Below are 21,624 nucleotides of genomic sequence, written 5' to 3' on the forward strand. Positions count from 1 at the left end.
CTCTTGTTTGTCTGCCTCCATGCAAACGCCACAAGTCTCAGGGCTTTTTTATCAGGCTCTAGACAATTCCATTTTGGTAATGTAAGCCTGTAAAGTCAGGGGAGAGCCCAGCTGAAGGCAGAGGTGGGCTGGACAGCCCTGCGGTAGGGTTCGGGGCTGCCAGCACACCCAGACACCTGTAGCTGGACTGCATGGTGTGGGTGGCTTTGGTCCTGAGCAGCATCCTGGGCCCTGCCGCTGGCTGCCTGGCACTTCTCATCTGCTCCAGAGCAAAGTCAGATGGGTTTGCTTAAAATAAGTCCCAGCGCTGCTGCCGAGGCACTCGCAGATGCCTCTCCTCTGCAATGCATGGAAGGGATAAGCACACGTGGGTACCTCAAGCACGGAGGCAAATTTGGTGTTCGAGCAAAGTGTGAGACTGTGGGAAGCGTCTGGACCCATCGAGGCTCCACTGTGACTGTCGGCAAATCGCTACGTGCCAGCCTGGCAGCCAGCTGCCACCGTCCTTATGGCTCTGCCTACATGCATCCCCTCTGCAATGATTTCTAAATGTGCAATATCAACATTGCAGTAGCACAGGATTTTTGCATGTAATTATCCTAAGGTTTATTTGAATAAAAAGATGGTGGGGGGGAGGAAGAGCCCATCTATATCTTGCAGATCATGCAAAGTCTAGCAGTTCTGCTAGCAGAGCTTGGAAATGCCGATAGACAGTTAAGAGCACAGACACACAGCCATATCTGTATTTGCTTTGAAGCTCAATGCTAAAACATGTTGCCATTGGGATTCCTAAGCACCACATTTTAAAATATTCATTGCCACAGCCCAGATTCTCTCCCAAGGAGCAGAAATCCAGGCAGAGATGAGAATCTATCTGGCATCCCCTTGTGGCTTTGCTTCTCCCTGCTGCGACAGGAGAACAAGGTGTAAAACCAAAGGACACTCCAGATCTTCATGGATCATAGCCAGACCTCATGGCAGAGAAGAGAATGTCCTCCAGTGGTTATCTCTTCAATATCTGTAACAAGGAGTACTGGGATAAAGAATCAATAATGACAAATCCATGATAAGGGATCCAAAAGGAATATCTATACTCCTGTTAAGAGCTGCAAGAAGGAGCGATAACCAGGCAGTGTAGACTCCTTTAGTGATACCCTTAGGGTCACCTGGGCTTCTCTAGAGTCATCCAAGCCAGATGTGCTGTGTCCAGGAGCAGGATAGACCATCAGACCTGCTCTTTCTGCAGCTGGGTGACTTATTCTGATCCCCTGTGTGCTCTGCTCACCTTTCAAGATCTCTGCCTCTGCTTGCTGCTGCTACCCAAAGATGTCACGAGTGGCTTTAAGTAAGAAAAATACACATGCTCTCCTGACCTGCAACAGTACTGATTAAGTTTTATTCTCCCCAAGATTTTCCTAATGTCTTGGTCACAAAGAACACATTTTGGAAGGACTCAGTGTATAGAGTATGGCACCCAGGTGACCACGCCTGCTTCAAAATGACTTGTTTGGGGATGGGGCCCTGTTTCAAATAGTTCAGGCACTTTGCTGTATGTACAGGGAGCAATTCAGCAGCAGCCCCATAAAAAGATTGAGATTAGGAGCTGCCCCAGGGGTTCAAACTGCATCTACAAATTGTAAAATGCAGATGTTCTTCCCACACACAGTCCTCCCAGCAATCTGCAGACTGAACCATAATTTCTGTGGGTCAAATTTCGTTAAGGAAAGCCGGGTGCTTCTAAGACATGTAACATTTGTCTCTGGTTATTGTCCTGGTGATTTACATAATGGATTAGTACAGATTAGCCCAGCATTCGGAGAGTCACTGGGTTGCTTTGCATGCACCATAGGCAAAGGATTCAGGCTGTAAATGGGATGATCTAATAACAAGCATAATTGCTGTTTTATAGACTATAAGTACTGCCATGTCAGTAGCTCATCTAACTCTACAGCGAGGCCATTGTACAAATATAAATCCCCCAGTCACCAAATAGCTCTTCAGAGGCTCCTCCGTGCAACAGCTACAGCGAGTGTCCTCGCTCTGACTTAAATGCACACAGGAAGCTGAACACCTGTATTGTGAGCCACCAGCAGCAAATCAATTGATCCAATCCTTTAAAGCTGTTAGGCTGAGCATGAGAAAAGACAGAGCTCCCTTGGTGAAAATATTTCTGTTTTCCAAAGCCCAAGAGCGATGTTGTGAGGGAAACTGAGGCAGAAGCACAGGATGGCCCTCTGGAAGCAGAGCACAGGGTAGAGGGTGGGTGTCCCTTGTCATATCCCACTCCCAGTGCTTTTCTGTCCAATTCACTGGGGGTAAACTCAGGGTCCATCAGTTAATTTATCGTGGGTGTTCTGCACCACTCAGGAGCAAGCCAGTCCCGTACCATTAATATTACAAAAGCTTTTTAGAAAAGAAGAGGTTGGCAATTGCAGCAGCACTTTTGAATCATTCATAATTTTGCACAGGGGCAACTTCTGTAGGTGTCGTGTTTCCTGTATGTTTGTAATGTTTAAGGACTAAAAATAACAAGGAATTGCTGTTCAAAATGTAAGCAAGGAATTAGAGTTGCAAAAAAACTTTAGAGTAAAACTGTAGCGGAGGACATCAGAGCTTTCCCGCAGCCGCAACTACAAACCCAATTAATCCTGGGTTAGGCAGAATGAAAATGTGCAGCTGGAGAGATTCACGGTGAATTCTCTGAAACAGCTTTAACTTCCCAGCCAAGCAATATGCAGATAGCGATGAGAAACTTTTTGGAAAATTAGTTTGAGCTCATTTGTGGCCACAAACACCCTGTGATCCTAACCACACGGCCACCTGAGCACTTGTGTTCCATCCCTTCTCTCTCTGTGGCTTAGCCTGTGCATTTCTCAGTAGAAATGTGGTGCTTTGAAGCATCGGAGCTGCCTTCCTGCTCCTGCTACGTGCTTCTTATGAGGCTGCTCACATCACTTGGACGAAAATAGAGAAGTGATTTTAAACAGCTACTGCTGTTCCTGGATCACCTCCTGCAAATGGGTTTGGTGTCCTTGCTGGAGCTGCCTGGGCTCATTCAGCAGTGACAGCTGTGGAGCCACACATCTGGGCTTGGGGATGGGACCCAAGGCTGCACAGGAAACGTGGCCGTTGTGTGCACGGAGCCACCGAAGCTTCTCGAAATCATGAGCAAGGCAGCCTGGAGAGCTGGAAGTGAGACAAACCCCTGGGGTGGTGTGGGGAACAGGTCACAGGACTGACAATCCTACCCTAAGGATGTTTTCAGATGCATACAAGCAGGGCAGAGGGTGGTCAGCAGCATCCTGGGGTTACGGACAGGATGTATGGAGGGGGGTGTCACAATGTCCCCATGCAGCCCTGCTCAGGGTCCTGAGACAAACTCAGGCGGCTTGGGGAGGCAAACCCATCAGTGACCCAGTGCCCATCACTGGTGTCCCTGTGCTCAGTGTCCCCACTTGCTGGGAAGGGGCACATGGCTTGAAGCTGACTCCAGCCCATCACTCTTTTCAAAGTTCGTTTTGCTGGTTGCTCTGTGCTGGGCTGAGCCACACAGAGGATACACCCATGGTGCTCTGGCTGGATCAGGAACACATTCTCACCTTCTCGATCAGCTGAGGGATGGCCATTTACACAACCAATTGATCCACCCAACTGGTAGCCATTGACATAAAGCAAAGGCCACCCTTCGGTTCCCTTAGTGTTGGGATAAGCTCAGCTTCCTTTACAACAGGTCACTGCCTACATTCCTGCCTGTACATTGCCGTGCTCATCTCCTCCAAGCCCTCCTCCACTGTAGGGGTTTGCTTTAGCTGGCTGCCTAACGATTTCCATGCTGAGCTCTCCTCTGAGCCGAGAGGATGAGAAGAATTCACGTCCTGGAAGTTTCAGCCTCTTATTTTGAAATTAATTTTGCAAGCTCCTCCTTGGACCGAGCTCTCTGCGGGATCAGGAATAACAGGGCCAGCGAGAGGGGAAAGTCATGTTGCTGGTTAAATCTCCAAAGCAAAAATAATCCATTTTAATGAAGGTTCACAATCTGCAATGAATGTGAAACAATGTTGTCAGCTAAGCTGTTGCATTATTCACTTTTATTTGTACAAGGTCCTTCCATTAATATTTGACTACAAGAGAATGCAATTAAAAATTTTCTACTTGAATAAACCTCTCACCACTGTGTTAGTTAAAGGATAAAAACCTTTTACGTTGTTGTAGAAAAGAATTTAGCACACTATGTCTGTGCACGTGGGTCATACACCAACTCTTTCAGCTTCCTGTACCCCATATTTTGTTCTCTGCTCCCATTTCTTCACAGTGTTTTCCCATCAGCCCTCATGTCAGCTCCTCTGTGCTTCCTTCCTCCCCTTTCCCTGTCATTTTGAGTATCCCCAAGCAATCATTTCCTTCTGAGCAGAGCCAAAATAAGCAGGGATGCGGGGAGTTCTGTGCAGGCAGGTGGGAAGCACCTGCAGCCTCACAATTCCCAGTAATTTCACAAAAATAATGGTAATGCTGCCTCAGACTGAGGTAGAGCCACACTTTTTGCCAGGAAAAAAAGTGGGGTTTTGCATTCATGTGTTTGCTGGCAGGAAGAGATGATTTATTATTTAAATTTTTGCATGCATGGATAGGCATTGAATTAGTTGTAATCTCCCAGGGAGGGAGTAAGAAACCTTCTAGGGTCCTGGGAGACAGTTCAGAGAAGGAACAAAGTCAGCTCACAGACGAGTCGCAAAAGGGAAGATGCTCGGAACAAGGGAAAGAAGGATGATATGCAAAGCATGGGGTTACATATATAAACATTATGCACTCTTTCCCTTTCCAGAGCATCCAAAACCAAAAGGGTATTTATGAAAATAAACTGAGTTTAGGTGGGCCCAGAAGCAAACACGGTTTGTAGAGTACGATGTGACAAGGCACCGATGGAGAAATAGGTCTGTGCGTGTACAGCTTGGTTGCAGAGAAGAGGGCAAACTGTGTGCTGTGAGAAGAGCTGAAGCATTGACTCTTTCGGAAATACTTCCCTGCCTTCCAGGCTAATTTGGGGAGCTGTGATGTACCATGAGGAGATGAACATTTTTAGCCTGTTCTGATTCATCTCCTGGAGTCTCTGACACTACTTTCCTGTGACTGCAGTTGTTGGGAGAAACAGCTGATGACAAAAGGAAAGTTCACCCATGGTTTAGGGGATTGAAAGCCAGAACTGGATGGGATATAAAGAGAAAATGTGTGCATATGTAGGAGAGGAGCCTCTGGCCTTAGATAATTAATGCCAGTAAAGGTTTGGAGACAGTGCTTTTGGAGTAGAAATTCGCTGGTGAAAAGGGCCAACCTTGGGGGCAGGCAGATGGCAAGGCGCAGGCGACCAATTGGGGTTGGATGTAGAAAAGGCACTAGGACCAGGTGACTAACAGTACCTTGGCAAGTGGCTTTTAGGGTAAAAGGCCCCCCAGGAGAGTTTTTGCTGCCCCAGGGAACTCCAGATAAGCAGAGGTGCAAACAGAGCCAACCAACGGGGACAGATGCTCTGGATCAGCAGGTCCAGGTCCAGCAGTCTGTAGATCTCCGCTTCTGTTTTGGAAACAAACAGAGTGGACAACTGACTCTTCTCAGGGGTGGTGTTTAACTCCCTCACATGCCAAAACCTCACTGGCCTCTCTGGGAAATTTGTACACTGATCGTTTAACACCACCCAGGAACACAATAACGTTTGTACATCTACGTCTAGATCTAGGTCATCATGTAGATGTGTGTGTAGATCTAGGTCCTTTCAGGACCAAGGAGGCACCTTACCGCTGTGCAACAAATTCCATGCCATGGTGGAAGAAACTACCAGCTCTGTCCTTCTCTTCCTGTGAAGAACATTTTCCCATTTCTGTCACAAACACGGCTCCACAGCTAGATTTCCTTCACTGAGCAACTGAGATCCATTGCTGAGGTTGGAGCAGCCCATGTACGTGGATCCCGGGGCAAAGGGACACAACAACCAATCAAAAGCAATTGCAGTCAATAATTAGGGAGCATTGTGCTCTTCCATCCTCTCCTGATCTCAGAGGTGGGGTCTTTCCTGGCTGTCAGTGGGGAAGGTGGCAGTGAAATCCAGAGCTAACAGAGTAGCCTCTGGCACCATCTGTGGGCTCTTCTGAGGTGCTCTGGCTGCACGCCTGGAGATCTCACATCCCACACCTGCTACTGCAAGGCGGGGAATTAGCTCATCTAATGCTCAGTAATCTGTCCATCGAATGCTAAGCACCACCTAAAGCGGGTCCTCAGAGTCGCAGATCTCACAACCGTATACAGAGGAATCTCCAGACTTTAAATGCTGTATGCTTCAACTCTTCACTGATAAAATGAGGATTAAGAAGCCCATTCATCTCAGAGAGTGTTGTGAAAAATCCGTCCATTAGTTTGCGTCCCATTAATGTTATCTAGGCCAAGGAGATGAATAATTCTGTCCCCAGAAGAAGATTTGTATAGCAAGCAGCATAGAAGACAAGGGACCATACCAAACAATAAAGCTAAAGTGAGATATTGAGAAATGGTTCGTTAAGTGTATGCCATTCATCCCGGCACAGGGTCAGGCTGTGTCTTACAGAAGCAATACCTGTTTATAAGCAGAGGCTGCCGTGTGGTGCTCACACACGGGGGGCTGCATTAAAGCTTTGCAAAGCATCCTAATTGGGATGCGCCCCACCTTGCTACCGATCGATTTACAACCTACATATTGTTGTGGGGATTTTTAAATGCTGCATTTTTCTGTGTGATAACTTCAAGACCTCTAATCCGTGTGAAGTGGCAGCTGTTCACCAGGGAGCACAGGAGCAAGCTCCTGGAGACCACGCATCCTCGCTCGAGATGAGCCATTTCTGGGATGATTGAGGCAGCACAGAGCCAGAGTCAGGGAGAATGTGGCTGCTCACCAATCCCACCAAAGCAATTTCCTTCCAGCACTCACCATTATCACCCACCTTGGTCCCTGAGGCAAGTTTAGTGCAAATCCTTACCAAAGATGTGCCTGGAGGCCACTTAAGTGTTGGAGCTCATGAGGAATGCATTAACTTGGAGCTGCATCCCTTCTCAAATGCACAAATCTCTGCTTAAGGGTGGGTGCTGCCAGCTGAGTGTGAGGGGTTGAGACCTGGGCGCCCGTGGACCCAAAAATGTCCATCTCAGGCTCCCCATCACTGCAGTGGTCCTCTAGCCATTGTGAGCAGATGAGCCCAGAGCCCTCTGCTACTTACAAAGCATTGAGGTCCCTGAGATGGACTGAAGTTGCACCAAGGGTTGGACTTGATGATCTCTGAGGTCTTTTCCAACCCAGTTGATCCTGTGATTCTGTGAAAGGGACCCTTTGAGCATCCAGCAGGTGACAGGAGCATCTGCTTTCCAACACAAACATAGAGCAGGAGGGGGATCTGAAAGAGGACAATTTCATTCAGTGAAGGGACAGGTTTTCTGATGCTTCTCCAGGCTCCTGAGGGAGCTTGGTTGCTTTGCATGGCTCCCTGTATGCTCCCATCAGTAAAACTGGATGCCAACAAAATCCATGGCATCAGGACTTGTTTTTGGAGGTGAAATGCTTGGATTTTTTCTTCTTTGTCATGCATTAGTCTGTAGTCAGGAAGGATTTGGGTTAAAATATCCCATTTTCTCTCCTTTTCCCCCTCAGCTCTGGAAAGAGCTGGGGTAAATGTAGGCTTCCACAGCTGGGCTTACATACTGAGCCACAGATGAATCTCAAATCCTCTGCAGAGCATATAAGCTCTTTGGGCTTCCAGCCATAGCTACCAGAGCTTTTCTTCAAGCAGAGGTAGTCAAAGTGCAGTCTCTGGGTGTCCAGGACGTACAAAGCAACATGCAAAGACATTTCCACCCAAGATGTTCAAGTGATGTGCCCAGATATGCTCAGGCATCCACAAATGGGCAACAAACACAGTACCCATCTTTTACTCTATTAAACACGCTCCAACAGGCTAAAGAGCCACCAGCTGCCCTATTGACAGGTCTGGAGCTCATAGGGGAAGCCGGCATGCAACTGCCATATATACCATAAATGTAACCTGAAATATTTGTTTCTGACAGTCTCCAAGGTATTAATGTGGCCAAGACTTCTGATGGTATACAGAAATATTTTCATTTCATTCAGAATACCTCTACTAGTTACTCGTCCTTTTAGCAGAGACTGATGTGGAAAAATCTCTGTGCAGAGAAGGAGACTGAAAAAATTAAAAGCAAATTGAAAAAGCGGTGGCTGAACAGGAGCTGGCAACTAATTTTATCTCCTGCGAGCCCCCCGTTGTAACAGGTACAGAGCTGCCAGGGAAGGACTAAAGGTGCTAAAATATGATGTTTATTGAATGATCAAGGAGTACTGCACTGGCTGTTCAGGAAGATTTATTCTCCATCTGTGCTTGTTTTTATTCTACTGGCATGCCTAATAAATATCAAGTCTTTTAAACAAAAGCATCTCCATTTGCAAACGTGTTAGCAAACCTTTGGCATTTCTCAATGATTTTCCCTCACACCTCCCTGCCTGGAGACCCACGTGTTTATCCCCAGGACTAGCAGGATTTCTCAGAGTTGGTGGTTTGGAGGTCTCTCAGGTTCACTCCTCTGCTTGTTGTCTGATAAAAAAGAAAATCAAAATATATATATATGTATCTTTTTTCAGTGCACGCACTTCCAGATGCACACACAGGTGACTACCAATAATGCAGGGAATTTCAGAAAGCAATTACTAAGTGAAAGGTCCATATTACACAAGCACACCAAGGCTCAGAAACCTTTACGGTGCAACTAGAGAAGAAATAGAAAATCACCAGCTCCCAGGGCCCTGTGAGGCAGTGAGTAAAGTTTGGCAACTTCCAAATGCATAACCCGTTGTTACAAGCTGTTCCATGCGGCTCCCCAGAGGGCTGGTCCATAAAGGATAACAACCTTTGCCTGCTGGGAGCTATTAGCTTAAATGGTAGCGGGCTGCTGCAGCATTTAAGCCTGATTATAATAGTGTCATTCGATTTGTATGCGCTGGGATCCATGCAGATGGATTTCACAAAAATTCTAAGAAATTACATCCAAGAAAGGAAGTTAAAGGGGTGTCTCTATGTGTGGCAAGCGCTGGCTGACTTAAAGTACAAATAGAAGATAGCCAGAAAAAGAAAAGAAAAATCAAACCCTGAGTAAGTTAAATGAGGTTCGACACTGTGATGGGGAAGTTAGAGGTAGAAAGGCAGAAAGGTTTTTCAGGCTCTGGAATCTGCTAGAACAGGCGGATATATTAACGATCAAATTGTCCACATTTCTTCATTTTTGCATGAAGTTCAGATTATTCTATCAAGACAGCCTATGGGTACCTGCACATCCATTAGGTATGCGAGCACACTAAATCATTCGCTGTGTTACATATGGCATTGCACAAAATTTGGCAGGTATCGTAGCCCTCCATTCGGGTGTTATCTGTAAATCGGCGCTTCTCCCTTCCCATCAGTTCTGGGGATGCAGAGGACAGACTTCAAGCCAGGAAATCTCATCAGATCAGATGGCAAAACCTGAATTTCCACATCCTGGAAACAAGCTGGTAATTTATACCTGGCTGAAGCACATCACTCAGAAAAAAGCATCGATCTCGTACAATTCATTTGTCTGTCTTCAACCTGCAGACATCAGGGCAGTCACACATTGCAATCAACTCCATCTCCCCATTGAGGAGGTAAAGGACTATGCTCTTGCAGTATCTTCTGCTCAAGGCTTTTTTGTTTCTGGTTTCTTTTGGCTTACACACTGAACTATTAAGTGGACCTTTTTGGCAGTTTTCTGCCATCCTGGAGTCGCTGAGATGCGACCGATGGAGCTGGGCTTCCCCCAGCCATCCCAGACCTGCAGCTGATGTCACAGACCACAGCAAACCCAAAAGCGCCCGGCACAGCACAGCTGAGAGGCAGCAAGCTTTCCAGCAGCTTCTTTGTTTACAGAGCCATTTATTAGCTTCCATTTAATTAAAACAATCCCTAATAAGCCTGGCATTTCAGCAGAAGCAGCCTGCATTCTTCCCGCAGTCACAGAGGATCACCTGCTCCCAGTGCCTAAAGCCGTTTCCTTGGCTCGGCTGTGATTTACCAGGGATGCTGGAATGAAAGGAAGGACGAGGAAGAGACACAACTTTGGTCTGCCTGAAACAGCCTGGCGATAATGTTCGTTTTCAGAGGCAAGCTTCAGCATACCATCACATGTCCATCCTTGCAAAGGGCCAGCAGGAGCGGGTACAGAGGGGCACCGTCCCTATGACCTGTGCCTGCACACAAGCTGGCAGCCCCCTAATTTCACCCCCACTACCAGGGCAACAATCCTGGACTTTACAGCCTCAGCCAGGGTCACCTCCCCAGCACCATTAGCTTTAACCCTCTCCGAACCTTCACTGCTTGGACAAACGGCGCCTTATTTCCCAATAATCCTTTTATAACAATTTGCAAAATCTTTCCCTCCTTCTTAAGGCTTAAAGAGAACAAAAAAAAAAAAAAAGCACATTCCCTATTTAGAAACATTCTTGTGATGTTTATTGGAACAGGCTGAAAGAGCTGAGGTTTGAAAATTAGTATCTGGCAAGGAAACAGTGTCCTCAGGGGCCAGAGAACAAGCCGCACTGGGAGGAAAGTGATGGGACCAGCCTTTAAAGGCTGCAAAATTGCAAACCCAGTGTGCTCAGCAGTATTTTCTTTTATGCAGTTCTTTTATTCTTAAGATGAAAATTGCTTGGGACAAAAGCATCGTCCTGATACCTGGGACAGTCTGCTCCTTACTCTCCTTTTTCCTGTGAAAATATGTGTTCTTTGAAGGGAAGAAATGTTCAGCAAGAAGCAAATGCCAACATGACCATTTTTAATGCAAATTCTCCGAGCTCTCTCCCTGTTCCTCTAATACTGCATAGGAAATGGGTGACAGTGCCTTGGCAGGGCTGTCAGTCTGCACCGCCAGGAGAGGAACAGGAGCCTGTGGTGGTTTTACACGATGAGAAACTGCCTTGTTCATTTTCCAGCCTCTGATCCCACCTCAATGTGATAGCAACTGCTTCTTCCACCTCTCTCTGGGACTTGCCATCCAGTCTCAACAAGGTTTTAATGAGTGGAAAAAGCTGATGCTGTGAGGATGCTCCCATAGGCAGGGGTGACCACGGTGTCCCTTGTAGGGGCAGGGACAGGCGTACATCCTGCACTGCCCATCCCAGCCCCGTGCAGCATGCACAGGGTTAAACTGTGCACTGGAATTCCCAAGGGGCTTGTGCTTTAGCTGCCTCTGCTCTGGGGGGACACGGCTGTGACTTTCCCAGCAGTTCTTCCCACACTCGCCCTCCGCCGGGATTCAGCAGGGCCCTGAATGTTGCTCCACCGAGCATCGCTCTGACCTGTGACCCAGCGCGCGGGGCCCCGGCTGTCACTGCTTGTCACCCCCATGGAGGGACAGGGAGGCCGATGGTTCCCACAGCCCACACCAGGCAGGAGGAGGAGGTGCAACCCACCAAACACTGCCCCCGGCAGCCAAAAATCACGACAGCCCCCTGCTGCCACTTTCTCCTGGCCCCGGTACGGGTGCGCACCCCGATTGCGGATGCTGTGCTGGCAGCTGTAAACCTGAGCCGACCCCGCGGCTCTCTAGGGGTGCCTGTGCATTAGGGGTGTCCAGAGCACATGTACTTGACAGCAAAAGTGTCCATGTTCCTGTTCATAGAACTACAGAGTCATTTTGGTTGGAAAAGACCCTCGAGATCATCAAGTCCAACACTGGCACTACCCCATGTCCCTGAGAACCTCATGTCCGTCTGTCCAACCCTCCAGGGACGGTGACTCCAGCACTGCCCTGGGCAGCCTGTTCCAATGCCCCACAGCCCTTTGGGGAAGAAATTGTTCCCCACATCCAACCTCAACCTCCCCTGGCGCAACTTGAGGCCGTTTCCTCTGCTCCTGGCGCTTGTTCCTGGGGAGCAGAGCCCGACCCCCCCTGGCTCCAAGCTCCTTTCAGGCAGTTCAGAGATCAGAAGGTCTCCCCTCAGCTCCTGTTCTCCAGCTGAACCCCCCAGGTCCCTCAGCCGCTCCATCACACTTGTGCTCCAGCCCCTCACCAGCTCCGTTCCCTTCTCTCCACTCGCTCCAGCACCTCAAGGCCTTTCTTGGCATGAAGGGCCCAGGATTCGAGGTTTGGCCTCCCCAGGTCCCAGCACAGGGACGGTCACTGCCCTGGTCCTGCTGGCCACACCAGCACTGATATAATTCTATATACCCTCTAGCGCCCATCCTGCCCAAAACAGTCCCACCTGATGGAACTTGGCCTACTCACTTTATCACCTCAGCACCAGTACTCAGCGTTCACAGCATCACACATTGATGCACAGAAATGCACACACATAATAGAGGGATCGGTGCCTCTGGCTGATGGGTCCTCTGGCAAATAAATCACACCCTGATTAACATTCCTCTGTCCATATATGCACAACCTCAGTCCCAGCCCTGACCTGCGCATCACTCACACCGTCACACACACCACAATGTGATCCATCCCTACAGATGCTGGAGGAGCTCGGGAGCTCATGCGCCGTCATTTGGGGGTCCAGGCCAGTTTCTGCAAACTCTTCTCCTGACTTGCACCTTCCTGCTAACTGTGGGTGACTCCTTTGTCCCAGAAACGTTCATCCTGACTACAGCTGCAGCTGATTCATAGTTTCAAAGTGCTTTAGTAGTATTAACTAATTTGTACTCATTAATTAGCACCATCTAGGCAGCATGTGACTGAGTGCTACGGTATGCATGCAGGAAAGGTCATTTTCACCAGGTGTCCATACCCCTTGTCTTTCCTGAGGAGTCAACATTTCCAAAGCAGAAAAGCACTGGGGTGAAGGTAAAAGAGCCTGTGAATCGAGTCCACTGGTCAACCCAATCAGGAAAGAGTCCTTCCTGTGAGATGAGGTGACTCCATTGCAGATCAGGAACATGCAAGCTGATTTTTCCACGTGGGATGAACAAGAGGTGTGAGAGAAGATGGGAGGAGAGCCCCAATGACTGTTCCCAGTCGCTGGGATGCCCAAGCCGATGGGAAGGCAATGGAAACCTGCTGGAAGACTGTAGCAGGTGGGGAGCTGCCGAGCTGTAATCCAGCGTGCTTGGCTATTTAATACTGCTTATTGCAGCCCTCAATTATTCCTCTTCCTGCAAGACAAATGTGATCAGTGCTCCATATGCTTCACTAGCCTTCCCCAGCAACATTCAATTCACCACTGAGTTTTGCTGGGGGGCAGGATAAGATTGTGCAGATATAATAACTCCATTCATCACCACCGAGCAGGGAGGGTGGGCAAACAGCGCTTTGTAAATGACTCGGGAAGTTTGGCAGCTCAGATCCCACCAATCTCCATGACAGGCAATACCAGCATGCCCTGCAGCCCTGAGCAGCACAGCCGGAGGAGCCAGACCCCTGCCACTGCGGGGACCCTGCCACCCCATGGAGCGCCAGCCTGGGTGCATGTGGGAGCTGGTGGATGGGACAGCTCTCACCACCTGCCCTCTCCCAGTGAAAACACTCAGAGCAATGGGAGCACTGAGTCTGGGGGTGCTGGTACCCCAGCAGTGGTACCCCGGCCGTGAGGGATGGTGTGAGACTGGCTGCTGCGGACAGTGCACCAGGACCCGCCTGCAGCCTCCCACAGGCTCTGGGAGTTTTGCGTTCGGACCCCAGCAGATTCCAGTGTCCTGCTGTGGATGAGTTACCCACGAAAAACCTGAGTATCAAAGGCTTTTGGTGCCTTCCCAGCACACTCACACACACGTGTATGCACAAACACACCTGCACACACACCAACACACCACATGTGCACACACACAGCCTGGTGCTGCTAACCAATGTAACCCCTCCTGTCCCATCCTGCCTTAAAGAAATAGCTTTCACTAGCCGTAATATAAAAGAAAATAACAAGTATTTTTAAAATAAAAGGCACAGACACACACGGCAGCTCCAGCTGCATCCCACACCGCCTCCTTGTTGTCTCAACACCTCGGAAATGCAATCCTGCTGCTGACACGTGTCTTTGATTCAGAAGCTGTATTAGTCCTAATTCCCTGTACCGATACCCTATGCTGATCCAGGATCTGTGGGCCTGAGCCAATACTGCTAATTTCCACAGCCGTCCTCCAGCCGCTGTTGCACACCCACACTGGAAATTGCTTTGCAAACTGGAACTGTGGGGAAGTGCTCCCCGTGTGCTGGCCCGGCACGGTGTCACAGAGACACCCCAGGAATCAGTGTAGGCAGGTGATAAGCTCCAAATACACTTTATTCTGACCAGAACTGTTTAGCAGACAAACCAACTAGAAATGGGATTTATCCGAAATCAATCAGCACTCCAGCAACATTTAATAACCCACAGGTTGGATGTCCCAGGTGGGGATATTCTCACGGCACCAGCACACCAGGATGATGATCCCCAGCCCGCATTCACTCACATGAAGAGGCCTCTGTCACTCGGGGGGACCCGGCAGAAATAATCGCTTGCCTGGGGGGACACGGGCTCACTCACGGATAAATCCAGCAGAAATCCCTCCCCAAGGAGCAGGTGAGGGCTCCGTCCTGGGAAGTCTCCTCAGCCGGTCCGTGGTGCCAAGGGAGGCTCCGATCACAGTCCCGCTGCTCCCAGACCACTCCAAGGGGCTCTGGTGGGTGCCCCGTGTTCCAGCCCGGTCGGGTCTGGCTGTGCTGGTCACCAGCTGTTCCAGAAGCTTCTCTGGGCCTGGGTCCCTCCTCGGGGCCGCACTCAGTCTCCAGAGGGACAGGACTCAGTGACCCCTTGGGCAAGCCGGCGGTTCAGTGCCCATGGGCTGATGATATTGTCCATTTTCAACCAAACTTTTGGCCTTCATCTTTTTTTAGGATTTTGGGTTGCTGTTTTTTTGTTTTTTCATATTTTTATTACCAAATTTGTACAGAAGGAGCCCTTTGAAAGCCACTAGTTTAGTGAGGATTCGCTGCTATCTGGGATTTTCATTAGAAGGTAAAGAAAATGCAAGGGGCTGACTTTGTCTTTCTTGACACAAAACAGCCTTTCCAGAGCTTAACAGAAATTTGAGTAAGGCTCTTGCTGCCAAGGAAGCAAAGAAATTGATTTTAGTGTGTTCGAGTTCATTCATTATTTTTTGCAAAATATTTTTGAGGGTGAAATTTCCTGTGTTTGTTTTCAGCAGAGTTTGCAGGAATGTGTTAAGATGCTTCTCAGTAGCACAGTGATTACTAATGTTCATTTTCAGGATTAAAAAAAAAGACCAGGTTCTTATGAGTATTTCCATTTCACAAACAATTAGAAACCCGTTGCAGCTTCCTACACAAATACCATATTGTGAGGATCTCTCTACAAAATCCATAACATGCCTAGTCTTGTTTAAAGTGACAATAAATAAATAAATAAATGACACAAATAATTATCAAAATGCCTTTGAGCAGTATATATTCTGACAGAGTAATGTACTCTGTCAAACCAAACAACTCACTTTTAGTATTCCTCCAGTGCTTTCTTCCAAGTAAACACTATATTTTCTTATACATTACTACATAGGCTCTGTGTTTACCTATATATTTCCTCTACTTTTCATATTTCAAGGAAATGGTGTTGCAGGGACGTTACATCAGGGGATGGAGAAGCATTATCTAGCACATGCAAGTCAATCCATGGTGGGATCTGTTCTGAGATGTCCATTCCTGTAATCCTAGGAGAACGGGGTGAGGGTCTCCTGCCCAAGCATGGTCCTTTGGTCTGAGCAGCCACGCTAGGGACAGCTTGGCTGTTGGGGTCACTTCACTACTTTAACATGTTAGAAGATTCACACAATGAGGAGAGCAGAGAGGTTTTGAGGCACAGGAAGAGGAATTGGCAAGTTCTTCTTACTAACCATTGAAAAGCCAATTTATTGTTGTTATTCTTCTTCCCTGTACTGGAACATGAGGGAATTACTCACAAAAACTGTAAAATAGGGTGAGAGGTACCATTCTCCTTCCATGGCAGAAAGTGCTGAAAGTCCTCACTTTTTGTGATGGCTTGGGGGTACATTTGGACGAAGGTTCAGGAAAGAGATGGGGTTGTTCTATGCAGTTGGACTTGATGATCCTTGTGGGTCCCTCCCAACTCAGGACATTCTATGATCTCATGAACTGGAGCTAGAGGGTGACCAGCATGGTCAACACTGGAGAAGTATGGGGACACAGCACATCCAGCCATGGCTGGTCTGGACTGGGCATACTGGGAGGAATAGCTCAATGATGGCAGGGCTAGAGCAGAGGTCTAGGAAATCCACACTGAAGATGTCAGTGGCCACAGGCCATGTGCAGAAGCACCACATAACAGCATGTCCATAAGTGACGAACAACTGGGAAAGTCACATAAAAATCCACATCCTGTGAGTGCCTGTGGGAAATAACAATACACAGCAGGATACAAGGGTCGTTAGACAAAAATTCAAGGGCTTTTGGCAGGGTAGCTTCATTTTTAAGAACACTTTACATTTTTATTGCTACATGGAGAGGACTGTGTCCATTTATTGTTTGAAACAGATGAACACTTTCCCAGGGGCTGTGGTCTCTCCTGAGCAGACTGACAGATGTTGGGAACATCATTCTCATCCCTGCACCTTCGAGTCCTGGAGCAAACTGCAAACAGAGCCCAGATCAGCTAAGGAGAAGTGAACTGGGACCACCATGGGGATGAAAGAGGTGACATGATACCCAGGACCAACCTAGTGTTCATTCCATTTAGTCTTTGCAATTATTTTTCCTCTCTTCTTTTCATGATGCAGCTTGACTGGGGGTGTGGATGGCTCATGGCCTATTGGGAAGAAGACAGAGCAGGCTGAAAAATCCTTGGATGTGGAGATCTGGGCCACCAATGGGGTCTTCTGAGCAGCAAGGAGCAAGACCAGGCTTCTAAAAACCACAGAGACAAAAACAGCCATAAACTGGAAAATAATCTTGTCTTTCTGACAGAAAAGATGAGAATCTCAGAGGCTGCAATGACGGTTTATACCAATGTCCTAGTGAAGCACAAGACACATTTCTAACTATGGCTGTAAAAGAGACATTTGCATAATGTTTGCAGATTGGGGTGTTACGCTATGCTAGCTTTAGAGGAAGGACAGGCTGTCCTCTTGAAAGAGTCACTGAAAAATGCGCTTCCCTCAGAGACCAAGCGACAGTATCTGTATTCTTCATCCAGTGGGAAATAAGCAGTCCAGAGGCCTTTTAGTGGGACATTTGCCAGGTCACCATGTGCCTTGGGAGAGCATGGAGGGTGCAGAAGGGTGCCCACCATGTTCCCAAGCACGTCCCAGTCTGGAAGGAGAAGAGGGAGCAGTCAGGGACACATGGTGACAAGCACAGCTGAAGTCAGGAGCCACCAGCCCCAATGCCTTGTGTAATGAAATGTATATTTGTGAACAAGCCTGGCTGTAGGGCAGAAAAATTTTCAGCCAGAAATCAGTCGGCAGGGAGGCAAGTGAGATGTCAGGAAAAGACTAGGGTAGCTGAAAAGGTTGCACAGGACACCGAGGTGGGTGTCCATCCACATGTTGGTTTTGTGGGCAATGATCTTCTGATCATATTTTACTTAAAACTGGATAGAACTCACCAGCATCTATGTGCTTGATTGAGGAGTGTAACATAAAGAAAGCTAATTACTCATCGCAACCTGAGGCTTAAAAACCAGCCAGGAAATCAGTGTTAGAAATGCATCTTTCACTGGCCTGGCTGTTCCAACAGAGCATGGAAGAAGCTGTGGTGACACCACCAAACCCATCCTTCCCCGTGCTCAGGAAGGGGGACGTGTCCAGTTCAATGAACTGGAGCCAGGCCCAGCTCCCAGTCTTACCTGTAAACCTGCAGGAGGGCTCATCTTAACAAAACTTGAGTTTCTTCACTGATTCTAGTAACAGAAATACAGGAGCTGATAGCAGACACCAAAATGGACTTAAAAAAAAAAATGTTAAGACTTCTACACTTGGAAGTCTCCTGTCGGACCTCAAAGTAGACCTGTTACTCTCTGCTCTTCAGATGATTTATTAATTACAGGCAGACTTTCAGCAGAACTGCAGTTCCCTCAGTCCTGATGATTTGTGTGAGACTGGAAAAAACTTCACCCTTTGCAGGAATAAACTCTGTATGCATAGCTAAAAAAGTGACTGGAGTCCTTAAAAGACTACACACACAAAAACACACAAATATCTATTCACATATACATATAGCTTTTGGTGATGTGTCTCACGCTTCAGGACTGAATCTATTTTTATGCTTTCATAAATGACCATGGAAGAGCATTTCAAACAAATCTCAAAGAATAAGATCCTTTTGTTCACAGGCACAGATACACACAGAATTGACTTGGCTGAAAAATAAAACAAGACTTTGAAAGAAAGAGAAATAAGAAAGTTACCTGAATAACTACAGACTTGGAGCTTCTCATCTTGTTGTCACAGCATGAGATATTTCTCTAGTTTGGAGAAAGAGTTCTGGATTCCCATCTTAAGAAGGATGCAAAGTACAATAGAAAATCTTCGAATTCTGAAAGAAAAGAGGCATTTGATTCTGTTTTGGAAGCAGCTAAATGTGGTGAACGCTTATAGAGAAGTGTTAATTATGGAGTACCTGCTTTTGGCCGCAGGGATGCTCAGCCATGGAAGATGCTTTAGTGCATTCAGAGAGTCAGCCACACCAAAACCCCAATTGATGGCTGCACTCTTATGGTCTTTCTTAAACCTAAAGAGAGTGTCAAACTCGGATGAACAAGCTGATATTGGTTTATAATTACCAAATCAAACAGTAGATCTCAGCTTTATTTCTGCAGGAGGAGGAGAGCAGGTACATGGTGATGTGAACATAGCAGCTGGCGCTGTGTCCAGGGCAAATATTTAGGATGCTCACAGTGTGACATGAACATCAAACAGGCTGGCAGAAGAAAAATATTCAGTTAGGGAATTTGTTTGGTGTTTGTCTTGAATAGTTAATCACCAGTGTGGTCTGTACCCCATGGTACACCTTGATGGGTACGTGTTGGGTGCAGGCTCGGCGCTGAGCTGCATGGAAGTGGGTTGGGAAGCCCTGGTGCTAATACAGCCTCAGGGCATCTCTGCACATCGCTGTGCTCAGCACCTGCTGCTCCAGCTTCCCCTGAAAAAAAAAATCACTCCAGATAATGCATCTTTATTTGTTTTGGAGGAATTAAATTTAAATTCCCAAAGAAATTCAATGAAACTACATAATACAGAGCACAAAGCCCACGAGCCCAAGCTCCGTGTGCCTTCAGACCAGAACAAAATCCATCTTTTGAAAACTCAGGTATTACAAATGGGGAGAAAGTTTTTGTGAGAAAGATGCCTGGACTAGAGCCAGGTCTTGAAACAACCAGGGCGCAGCCTGACCTGTTGTTCCTAAATAAGGATTTAGAAAACACAGTTTCCAACCAAGAAAGCTACAAGACCCAGAACATTCATCTGTGAGATTCGAAGTTAGGATCTTAAATTCCTTTTCAAAAACATCAGCAGGAGGAGGACTAAATAAAAACTGTCACTGTTATTTTTCTTGTTGTCATTATACAGTTACAAGTGAAAGCAGAACAGGCCTTTTTGCATCAGAGGATATAATACAATCTGTAGGTGTTGTAGGAAGAAAGAGAAAGGAATAAGCAGATGGGGAGGCAAGGAAGACGATTGGAAAGTTACATAAAACTGCAAAGTTGAAGCTGTTTTGGGCAATATGGTTATTAAGAAAATGAAAGACCACGAGGGCTGGGATTGAGCTGCTGTGCATGGTGCGTCCACGTGCTTCACTCGGTCACATGGCGAGAGCCCGACCATGGGGCTGTTCTGGAGCAGTCATCCTCACAGAGCCTGGCCAGGCACCGTGAACGGGTTGGGTTGAATTTCTGACTTCCCGCAGGGTGTGACAAAGAGGATGGGAGCCCCTGTCAGCTGCCTTCAGTCTGTCCCAGCCCCAGGAGCTTCAGAGCAACTGGCTCTAACACAGGGTTTCCAAAGCTGCAGGAAAGCCAAGGGAAAAGGTGAGAGGTCCCTTCCCTCAGGGTGGGGAGGAAATTTCGGGAACCCAGAGGTTCTAATGCCATCCGTGCTGCCACCTGCAAGGTGGAACAAATCGTGCGCCTCAGCAGGGCTGTCTGCACTGGTGACACTGGTCCAAGGGACAAGCATTGTCCCTGCAGCAAGCAATGCCTCTTGTCCATCAGGCAGGACAGGGTGGTGGCTGCTCGCTACACAGCCAGCGTTCATCATTAGGGCAGCAGCAGAGATAAAAGCCAGAGCAAAACCACAAAAGTGCAGAGCGTGGCTGAGCCGCGGGGCAGAAGGGAAAAAGCACCACGCAAGAAATTGATTCCATTAAAAAGTAATCTCAAATTTAATAAAAGTTATGATTTGATTATAGCCGTAGAACCGGAGGGCAGGGAAGGGAGTGCACAGAGAGGTGGGGGGAGGCGCTGAGGAGGGGGAGAGCAGCTCTCAGGTCTGTCTGAGCCTGTCACAGCCCACGGCTGTCACAGCCCACCTGGGCACACAGCCCACCTGGGCACACAGCCCTCCTGGACACTGCCTGGCCTGTCCCTGAGCATCCTGCCTGCATCCCCTCCACCTGGCAGCATGAATCCCTGCTCTGAGCTCCTCTGTCCCCACTGCGGGACTCAGGCTTAGAAGGGTGGTGCAGCTTGGCAGGACAGAGATCATCATGGGGGAGCTCATGCAAATAAAGTGAGCATTTATTAAGTCAATGCCTCAACGTACTTGGATGGATGCAGAGAAGCCCTTATGCATCCCTTTATGCTCTTGCTTTCCTGAAGGCTTCTGGCACAGCTTCTCTGTGCAAACCCACCTGCTCCACTGTGTGATGGGGAGCAGCTCAGGTTCAGCCTGGAGAACAGGAGACTGAGGGGAGACCTTCCTGCTCTCTGCAACTGCTTGAAAGGAGGTTGGAGTGAAGTGGTTGTTGGTCTCTTCTCTCAAGTAGTAAACAATAGGACAAGAGGAAATGTCTTCAAGTTGCACCAGGGAAGGTTTAGATTGAATATTAGGAACAATTTCTTCCCAGAAAGGGCTGTGGGGCATTGGAACAAGCCACCCAGGGCAGCGGTGGAGTCACCATCCCTGGAGGGGTTGAACGGACACAGAGATGAGGTTCTCACGGACATGGGTCAGTGCCAGGGGTGGGTTAACAGTTGGGCTTGGGTTAACAGTTGGGCTCAGTGATCCTGATGGCCTTCAACAAAAGTGATTCTGTGGTTCTCCAGCAAGGCAGCAGCAGCCCCTGCAGATGAGTCCTACCTTCTCTCCATGGTTTGGTACTGCCATAGAGGTAGACAGACTCAGTGGTTGGGGGCAGGACAGGTACCACAAGGATCTGCCTACAGCAGGACCAGCAAATGCTGAGCTGAACCAGGTGGCTGCTGGTAGAGCCCAAACACTAGGGAGCAGCTGATGAGGCTGATACCCTGAGTACCATCAGCTGTGACACATTTCAGCCTTTAAAAGCTGTGCTTGCTCCAGGAGAGGTTTTTTCTAGGATCACCACTTTCTTCTGGTTCCAGTGTGGAGATGAGCCCTGGTCACA

The sequence above is a fragment of the Columba livia genome, chromosome 14, assembly GCF_036013475.1.
Source record: "Columba livia isolate bColLiv1 breed racing homer chromosome 14, bColLiv1.pat.W.v2, whole genome shotgun sequence".
Lineage (NCBI taxonomy): Eukaryota > Metazoa > Chordata > Aves > Columbiformes > Columbidae > Columba > Columba livia.